Source organism: Sturnira hondurensis, unplaced genomic scaffold (genome assembly GCF_014824575.4).
Source record: "Sturnira hondurensis isolate 20B ecotype Veracruz unplaced genomic scaffold, ASM1482457v3 Scaffold0018399, whole genome shotgun sequence".
NCBI classification, from domain to species: domain Eukaryota; kingdom Metazoa; phylum Chordata; class Mammalia; order Chiroptera; family Phyllostomidae; genus Sturnira; species Sturnira hondurensis.
The window spans coordinates 1,932,251-1,941,657 of record NW_028091030.1 but is presented as its reverse complement, the minus strand read 5'-3'; the positions used below and the strand labels follow the sequence as shown (position 1 = coordinate 1,941,657).

Sequence of the window (9,407 nt, the reverse complement as noted above, 5' to 3'; positions counted from 1 at the left end):
CCCTAAGTTTGTCCAGCTGATAAGATGTAACCCTAGAGCAGCTGGAGCTCATCTTTGTCACCAATTGGACAGAGTCTGACTAAGGATTAAGCCAGGGGAAACACAGCTAAGAGATGGAGGAAGACAGACCACAGAGGATATCTTTTGAGCACCTGGATCCAGCCATGCCTGAATACAGTGACGTTGCTGGTTTCAGTTATATGTGTCAAAAATCCTTCAAGTCCAAGACCATTTGAATGGGGTTTCTGTCATTTGTAGCTATAGTAATACTGACTGATACAGTTTCCCTCTTATGCAAGAGGTATTTCGAGTCCCTAAGAATGGCCTGCAAAGCTCTGCTGGACCTGGCACAGCTGTTCCATAGCCTGGCACCCAACCTCACACAACAATGCAGGTTTCATGCTCCAGCCACACCACGCCGCCGGTGGGGCCCGCCACCCGGCCTTTGCATCTCCGCGGATGTCTCTGTCTAGGGTGCATTTTCTTCTTGTGTGCCAGGAAAACTCTTCATTTTCCAAAATTCTTCTAGTAATTACTCTTTTCCCTCAGACTTGCCAGGCGAGTCATTTCCTCCCTGGTGCCATGTCAACCATGCAGTGCATCCCTACTGTGCTTTTCCTCCTGGTTTGGAATGGCCCATTTATTCGTTTGCTTCCCCTAAAGGGAAGGGACCAGTTTTCAAATACCCTGACATCCATCTGCCGTGCTTAGCACAGCTCTGGGTACCTCGGATGGCGCTGATTAGATGTTGCAGGATTGAACAGAACATGGAACAAAACCCGAGCACAATTGGCGGATAGCTCTCAAGGCCAACTAGGGGGAGTCTCTGTCCCCGAATAGCTCCTCTAATTATATGTCAAAGCTGACCCATCCCCGACTCGGTTATGAGCATTGGTTCCAGAGTCGTATCCTGTGGGTTCACAGCTGGGCTCTGTCCCTTCCTACCTGTGTGGCTGTAGGAAGGATGGTTAACGTCTCTGGGGCCCAAGCTGCTTTTCTGTTGTTGGGATGGACTTAGTGATGTGGTCTCTGGAAAGAACTTGGAACAGCACCAGGCACATTGTAAACACCCCGTAAATGCTAGGCGTTAGGATTCGCTGCAGAGAAATTAGGGCGAAAATTAACAAGAACTTTGATGAGGACCTTTTGTACCTATCGTTTCATATTAAACGATATTTTATGTGAGTGCTCACTGTGTCGCCCCGTTTAATTGATTTAGAAGCACTTCTGAAAGCTTGCCACTGCCTGGAGCACAGGTATGCCGTTTAAATGTGATTAACAAAGATGTTTGTGGTCATTTTAGAGAATGTTGAACATCAGGTCTGTGCTCAAGAACATCGTTACATCGTTTCCACGGGAGAATTAGATTAGATTTAGATCATTTCGACTAATAAGTGCATTTTACGAGCCCAGGCTCTCTCCTGCCAGGTGAGAAAACAGTCCCGAAATGGAGGAGCTCACTGCACCACTGGCTCCGAGACCCCGCTCACTGCCCGGCCTTGGACGCCAGAACCAGGCACTGAAGCTTCGCCTCCCATCACGGTTTAACCGGAAAAGAGCCTCAGCTCCTGGGGAGTCGGCACCTTCCCACAGGACTGTCTCTAAAGATTTAAAGGCTTACCAAAGTAGGCTCCAGGCTGCCCTCTCCACAGAGGGTTCGAGAGGGTCAGAGGGCCCCCCACCCCCAGTCCCCGGAAACTTAGTCACGAAAGCTTCCAGGGAGCCAAGCAGTGTGCGTTAGTGCACTATCTCATTAAACCTCACAGCATCCCTGTGGGAAAGATCTCGCGATTAGACCCCTTTCAGTTGAGAACACAAGGCCCGGAGAGGTGAGCTGACGGCACTGTAACTCGGAGCAGAAGCCAAGCTGTCTTGCCCGGAGGCCTGCACTCCTCCCAGACCTCCCCGCTCTGTGCTGGGGTATTGTGCCTGGGAGCCTTTCGCCGGCCTGACTCTGAGCCAGGCTTGGCTTCAGCCCCCTCCCTGTGCCTTACTGGTTCCTGCTGCCAATCTGGGTGGAAAATTCCAGAACAGATTCTCTCTTGGGGAATACACAAATGACCACTCTTGCGGTGTTTAAGCTGCTGGAGCCAGCTTCTAACAGGGGCTTTGCCATGAAGACAAGTGTTTCTAAATAGGGCAGCTCATCCTGGGAATGGACAGCTCAAAATTCATACTCTACTGTTATCCCAAGGTTAGGATGAATGGCCAGTGGTCTGCATGACCGCTGAAATGCTCCTCCAAGGGTGTTATTAGCTGAACTTGGGATGTGGGGTTCCGAGGCCAACAGGAGCCTGGCTGTCTCGGGATTGGTGGCATGTTTGAGATTTGGCTCACCTTACGTGAATGAGGGACTGTGTTGACGTGAAGATGTCAGGACACTCGCCTGGGGACACTAAAGTGCCAAGTCCAGCCCCTTCTCCACCCCCTGACAGCAAGAAAGAAAAGTCAGCCCTCTGTCCTTACTCCCTTACACTGACGTGCAGACAGGGTGTTCATAAAAGGTAATGCTGGGGCTGGCCTCTCACAACATTAGTGTCCTCTCTTTCCCTAGCTTCCCTCTGCGTGGCAAGGACTCTGAGGAGACCAGAGCTGCAAGGTGGAGGGGCCCCAGGCCCCTGAATGGAGCAGTGCTCTCTCTCCCCCACTGGTCTGCTTTGGACTTGAGACAGGAGTCCAAACAAACTCTTCTGGCATTAAATGCCTGAGACTGGGGGTTGTTTGTTACAGCAGCCATCCTACACTGACTGATACACTCTCCCTTCACAGGCTCAGTCCTGGGCCCTTTTCTCCATCTGCTCCTATCCCTGAGCCTTGGGTCTCACCATCTGTTTCCTGGTTTCTGACCTCACCTCATCCTGGGACACTTCTCCTCCTGCTACACTGAAGCCTGTGCTGGGGGTTAAGGCTCCTCTCTGGTTCTTCTAGGCCTGCTGGGAAGTCACCACTCACGTCCGAGGAACCAGGTAAGGAGGAAGAAGCAGAGTACTGCCTCTGGACTGAGGGGTGAGCCCTTGCTTCCTATCTGGGTTCTACCACAAACCTGGTGCGTGACTGTGGATACCTCCGTTCCCTTCTCTGGGTTTCAGTTGCTCCACCTGTAAAACATGAAAGGTAGATTTTAAGCCTCTGATGGGGCAGTTGAACTGGATTCAGTTGTTAAAGGAGACTCACAGGACTCCACGTGGCGTATGTATAGGTCTGCAGCTTATTGCAGGACCAGGAGGTGACATAGAGACTGCATTAATGTCAGGACGTCGTATCTCCCAGCCGGGGGTCTGGAGAGGCGCAGGCTCCTCACCTCCTCCCTCTCTCAGGGGCAGGTGCAGGGGGTGCCTCCGAACTGGGCAAGAGTCTCGGCTTTGTATTTTTGTACTTTGCTGGTCATGCGGGCATTTTCCTGCTCCAAAACCAGCCTCAAAAACAAAGCCCCTTGGGGGTAACCCCAAGGTCAGGTGCAAATTGTCACTCTCACTGTCGTCCATACGCAGTGCTGACAGGCTATTGTGAGCTGCCCTGGAGTCCACCACCCCCCGGTTACAGGGCGACACTATTGTCCGCCATGTTTCATGCCCTGACCACGGTCAGCGCCATGCGGGGGCTTTACCGAAACAGCTCACAGCACAGTCCACGCCCCTGTCCCGTGCGCCTGGTTTTTTTATGACAAAACCATCATCCTTAATTTGACAGCCATTAAAATGCTCACACAGATGGCAAACGTTTGCAATAACCAGTGAGGGATTGGTCCAGATTTTAACAGACCACTGAAGCACCCAATAATACCAGCGCAAATTTTCTCGTACTTGTGTCCTAACTTCGCAGTTCTTCTGCTTCCCCGATCCGCCGCCATCTGCACTTACCGCACGCATTTGTCGAGTGATTAAGAACTGTAATCAATCTATCATTAATCAAATCTAAATCTTCTTCAGGCCAATTTCCTTCATAGGCATAACGTCCCGAGGGAGTTTTTGATTCACTCTCCCAATACATTTGATCACAAGCAGCAGTATTAGCATAAATTCTATTAGCTTCTACAACATTAATTTTACCTGTGAATCCCGTATTATATCAGACAGCGGCATCGTGTACCACTCTGGATGTGCAGTTAGAGTATAAATGAGGCATAATTACGGCATAATTATTTTGTCCCTCTCAACAAAATCCACCTTTTCCCCTGTACCGTACAGTATTTCTGGGAGGGGTACAAGCTAGAGACCACGTCTCCATTATTTTGGCATTCAAAACCTCTCGAGGCCACAGTCAAATCCCTTTTCTCCGGTTGTGTGATTTGACGAATACCGATTCCTGAATGGCAGGGACCACCCGAGAGGGCTTGACCACCCTTCGGGTGGGGGTATTACAGGTCCTTTGGTGCCGATCCTGGGTTCTACAAATCTCGGGTTCTTCAACGTGAACAAAGGGAAGATTCTGGATGAGGAAGGTGCCCAGCGAGTTGAATCAGCACCTTGGGAACGCTGCTACTCAGGCCTCGGAAGAGCAATTATTCCCTTCTCTTTCTGCAAGAGGCCTCGGATCATAAACACATTGATTTCCTATCAGGCAGACAAGCTGGGCTGTGGTGCGAACAAGCCCCCGGCAGAAAGGGGAGGCCTGGCTAAGCCCCTTGGTTTTGCTGAATCATCTTGGAAAATGTTAATGCCAGCCTGGAAAAGGCCTCACGGGGCAGGGAAGCTGGAGCCCCCTGCCTCTCTGGAGTAGGCTGTGCCACAATCCCAGGTCACCGTGAGTGGGTCACATGGCACCTGGTATTCTTGCCCTTGGTGTTATGAATGGCTTGGGCTTAGACTGTGTGCTGAGCAAGTGTTTCCCAAACCTACTGTGGGCCTGGCCCTTCCACCCGAGCCACCTCCTGGCTCCTCACATCTCATCCCAGGTGAGACAGGACTGTTCATGTCCTTACACGGTGACACTAAGGTCCTGGGGGAAGTGGCCTAATGAGTACTGCAGAAACTCGAACTCGGGTCTTCTGGCTCCACCCTAGGCTGTCACTGGTCCTCAGGCCTTCCAGGACCCGGTGGTCTGCGAGGCGAATGTCTGCCCACAGCCTGGCCCCACTGATGTGACTGGACACTCCTACAGGGCCCGGGAGACTGCGAGGCAAACAGAACGAGTTCCTTGTGGGTTTGTCACACCCTTCTGACCCTGACTGGCCCTTTCTGGTGTCTGACTCCTGTTGACAAAGGCCTTTCTCAAATAATTATTCTCTGAGGCAGGGCAGGTGCCTCATCCTACCATTTTATATATGAACAAATTGAGGCTGTGGGATGTTGTGACTTGACCGTGACTTAGGGTGATGTCCCCCATGCCTGGCATAGCACCTTCCACATCAGCAGGCCCTCACTTCTTTTTCTCAAAAGAACACATGAACAAAGGGCAGATTTTCCATTTCTTTACTTAGTTTGGGGGCTTCCAAAGTGACCACATCAAAGACTGTAGCCCATTACAGCAAGAAGGGGCTGTAGAGATCGTGTAAACCCCTCATTCTACAGGTAGAGAAACCAAGGCTCAGAGAGGGCCAGTGACTTGCCCAGCGTCACACAGCCAGTCAAAGGCAGAGCAGGCAGTAGATCTTTGTTCGGTGCTCTGGGTGATCTGACGGCCTGGAAGGCCTCCCACGGAGGGAGGGAACAGCAGTGCTGGGCCTGGGTGAACATGCGGTACAAACGGCCCCTTTGGGTGGGGGTGGGTGCTGGCGATGCTTTCCCTGAGCTGCTTGCACCACAAGGAGGGCCTGGGGGTGTAGGTGGAATGGCTGGTGCAGGGCCTGGCATCCAGCAGGCTTTTCTGAAGCTCAAAAAAAGATGGGAGCGAGGGTCCCCTGAGGCTTTCACGGGGCATCTGGCAGGGTCTCAGAGCCAGAGGTGCCCTGAGCCAGGTTATTTCTGAAGACACCAAAGTTCCCCCGCTGTTCCCTGTGGAGCTGTGGTCTCAGGGGGTGAGACCGAAGTACCCCAGGACCGCTCAGAACTGTAAGATCGCAGGAGGGGAACTGTGAGCCGTCTCCAGCTCCCAGCTTGTCCGTCCTCCTTCTCTCCCCTGGCCCTTCTTGTCCGTCTTCCTCAGTCTGCTTTGCTTTCTTTTTCCTTTCTCCGTCTCCCACTGTCTCCATGCCCTGTCCCTCCCTGCCCACTCCTCATCACTCTGTCTCTGGTCTCCCTGGGTTTCCACCTCCTTGTCCCCATCTCCCGCTGTTCGCCTGTCTCTCTGACTCCCTCCCTGTCTCCTTCTTTCTCTCTTCCCGCCCCTCCCAGCTGATCCTGCCTGTCTTTCTAGTCTCTGCAGAAAGCCTTTTCTCCTTTCCTTCTGACCTGGGTCTGAGAGCTCTGCCTCTGCCAGACTCTCTCTCTCTCTCTCTCTCTCTCTCTAACTCTCCCAAACCAGAGCCAGAGCCCTTGATCCCTGCGACCCGCCCACGTCCTGTGAAAACCGCCCAGGGCCTCATAACCTGAAGGGTAGGATTGATGAGAAAATCAATTCCTGATTAGTGCCTTAATTTTAAGGATCTTTAGAGGAGACTAAACAGCAAGAGAGGCTGGAGGAGAAAGTCTGCATTATTAAAACCATAAATCCTCAGTGGGAGGGGCAGGGGAAAGGGCTGGAGGGAAAGCAGAGGGGAGCGGACAGGGCTTCCTTTGGTATAGGGTGTTGATGGAGGTGAAGGCCAAGGGCGTGGGTTGCCCCCTCCCTCCTCCACCCAAAGAGGCTTCCCTAGGGGTGGGGGTGGGGACATAGCAGGACCCCACTGGCCACAACTTTGCATTCCCTGAGTGGTAGGCTGGGCCACAGAGTGGGACTGCTGGCTTCTGGGGGGGGGGGGTTGGGAATGGGGAAAAGGATGTCATGTTAGTTCAACCTTCCTCTCCAACTGGCCTTAACCACAGAGGCAAAGAGTGTGGGATGAGTTAGACTGTTCACATGTAAATCCTGGCTCTGCTTCCTGCCTCAGCTTCCCTATCTGTTGGGTGGAGAAAATCACAGTCCCCCACCTCACAGGTGTGTGTGGCAATGGACTGAGAACACACATAAAATGCTAGCACTTAGAAGGCACCCATTAAACCTGAGCTTTGGTTCTTACTGCTGGGAGAGGGCATTTCCCCCTCCGCTATGTCATTTTGATTCTCACCCCTTTGACAGATAGATAAACTGAGGTCCAGGGGGCCAAGACCACAAGAACTTGAGCCCAGCTCAGAAGCCAAGTCCTCCTCTGTAGGCATCCCAGGAGACAGGTGGGGAAAAGGTTACTGAGAAGTGAATTAGAAGTGAATCTAATACAACATCATCAATAAGACCCAGCATCTGTGGGCCATATGGGCTGCAGGGGTTCAGAACAGGCCTCCCTAAGACGGGCTACTTTGTCATGTGGATTATTTTCAGCTGAAGGCAATAGAGACCCTGCGTACTCCAGATACCCTTTTTCCAGCTACTTTAAAGAATGTAACTTTGAGACCTTGCCCATATTTTTAATGATTTACTTGTAGAGCAGAGCAAACTTCTAGTCACTGAACATCTGCTCCTCCTATGGTCCGAGAACTACCCTCCTCCCTTTTGCAGCCTCAGGGCATCTTTCTGGTCCCTGGGATCTCGATGCCTCGTGGATCTCCTGCATCCTCTCTGTGGGACTCGCTCCTGCGGGGCTTGCCTACGCACATACGTATTTAAACTTGGTTATATTCTCCTGTTAATCTATCTCATGTTGACTTAATTATTAGACCAGCCAGGAGAATTTCTGAAGACAGAAGGAGAACCCAGAAGGGTAGGGTAAACTTTTTCCTTCCCCACAACCCTCTGTCCTGCCCCTGCCCAAGAGAATTAAAAACCCTCATCCCCTGGCCAGCCACCAAGGGCTGCGTGAGTGTGGCACGTGGCACCTGGACCATCTGCCTGCCCCTGTGTACCTTCTGCCTTTAACTCTCAGGGGAGTGGCTGGCCTTGAGGACCACTGCACCCCACAACTCCAGGGGGCAGCGTTTCTTCTGTGTACAGTATGGATCGTGTAATGCCGCGGGTCGGGGCAGGAAGATGGTAGTGAGGAAGCGGCCCCTCCATGGGATTTGCTCACTCCAGTTTTTTAGGTCCTACTTTAGAGGCAGGAGGGCTGTTTCTTTCGAGAAGGGGGCCTGGAGCAGGACCCTCATGGAGTAATTCAGAAGAAGGGGCTTGAAAACTGTGTTGCGAGGAGGCAGGGGCAGTTTAGGGGCAAGGGCAGAGTCGACAGAGCCACTGAGCCCAGCCAGAGGAAGGCCACGGCCTGTCCTGGGAAGAAGAGGAAGAGAAAGAGTCCAGCCAGCTCCGAGGAGTCTCTGGGGTTTGGGGTGGCCCCTCCTCTCCCCCTCCACGGCAGGGCTACTATCATCAGCCAGATACGTCACTACATCCCAACCTGGCCAGGGCTCTGGGTCCCCCTGTGGCACATTCCTGGCTGATGGTGCCACTTTGGCCCCGAATCACTTTACAGGCTGCCCAAGGCCCACTGCACTGTGGTTTATTTTAATAAGGAAGCTTGAGTGCGGAGGTGATTGGAGCCCTCTGCCAGCCCGGCCCTGAGAGTCCAAGGGCCCAGGGCCCTCTCTTGCTCTCACTTAATTGTTTTTTTCCTGTTTAGTTTTAATTGTTAGAAATTGTCTTTGGGGCCAGTCCTCTTTCTAGTAGCCCCAGGGCGCATCAGAAGGGGGAAGGATTTGGCCGTCCGGGGTAGGAGACGGGTGGCGGGCCACTGGCCTCATTTCCCTGCTTCCCTGGGGAATCTGTCCACATCCTGGCTCAGCTGGGGTTCCGGGACGAGGCAAATTATGAGGCGATAATATCTCCGTTTAAAGTCCAGGCGAGCTGGTGTGGAAAGTATTTGGTTAATGGACTGCATGGTGCTCATTCTTGTGTGGCTGCTTTCTTGTTGGGTGACCTTGGGAAAGTTGCCTACCCTTTCTGTGCCTTGCTTTTCTTGTCTGTAAAGTGGGAATACTAATACTCAGAGGGCTATTGTGTCCCTCCCCCAAACCTTAGCCTGATGTGGGGCCCACTGGCTCCCTGCTGGGTGCCCTAGGCTGGGTCCCATTCCCCCAGGGAGGCATTCAGCCACTTGCCCTGGGACACCGGCTGCTGCCGCCTGGTGGCTGCAGTACCCTGCTGCTGGTTAGCCTCACTGAGATGTGGTCCTGGTCAGCACCGGGAGTCCTCCCTGCAGCACCCAAGGCCCACCCTCCTGGTTCTGCCCTGCTTAGTCTCTCATCTTGCCCTCCGTCTCGTTAGTAATCGCCTCCACCCCTGTGCCAGCAATAGCACCCTAAGGTGGCACTGGGTTGTTTCACATGCAACGGCTCACCTGTCCCCCAAATATCCCTCCAAGGCTGCTATCATCACCCCATCTGCAAAAGAGGAGACTGAGGCCC

At 52.8% G+C, this 9,407-nt stretch overlaps 1 long non-coding RNA gene across 1 annotated transcript; it reads right to left on the bottom strand.

Annotated features, from left to right (window-relative positions):
• Positions 1–556: 556 nt before the first annotated feature.
• On the bottom strand, positions 557–3,100 carry LOC119002982 (uncharacterized). Its single transcript, XR_005069855.1, has 3 exons — positions 3,044–3,100; positions 2,338–2,428; positions 557–737 (listed from the first exon to the last, which is right to left on the bottom strand). It is a non-coding gene; the product is annotated as an uncharacterized LOC119002982 (long non-coding RNA).
• Between the last annotated feature and the right edge of the window lie 6,307 nt (positions 3,101–9,407).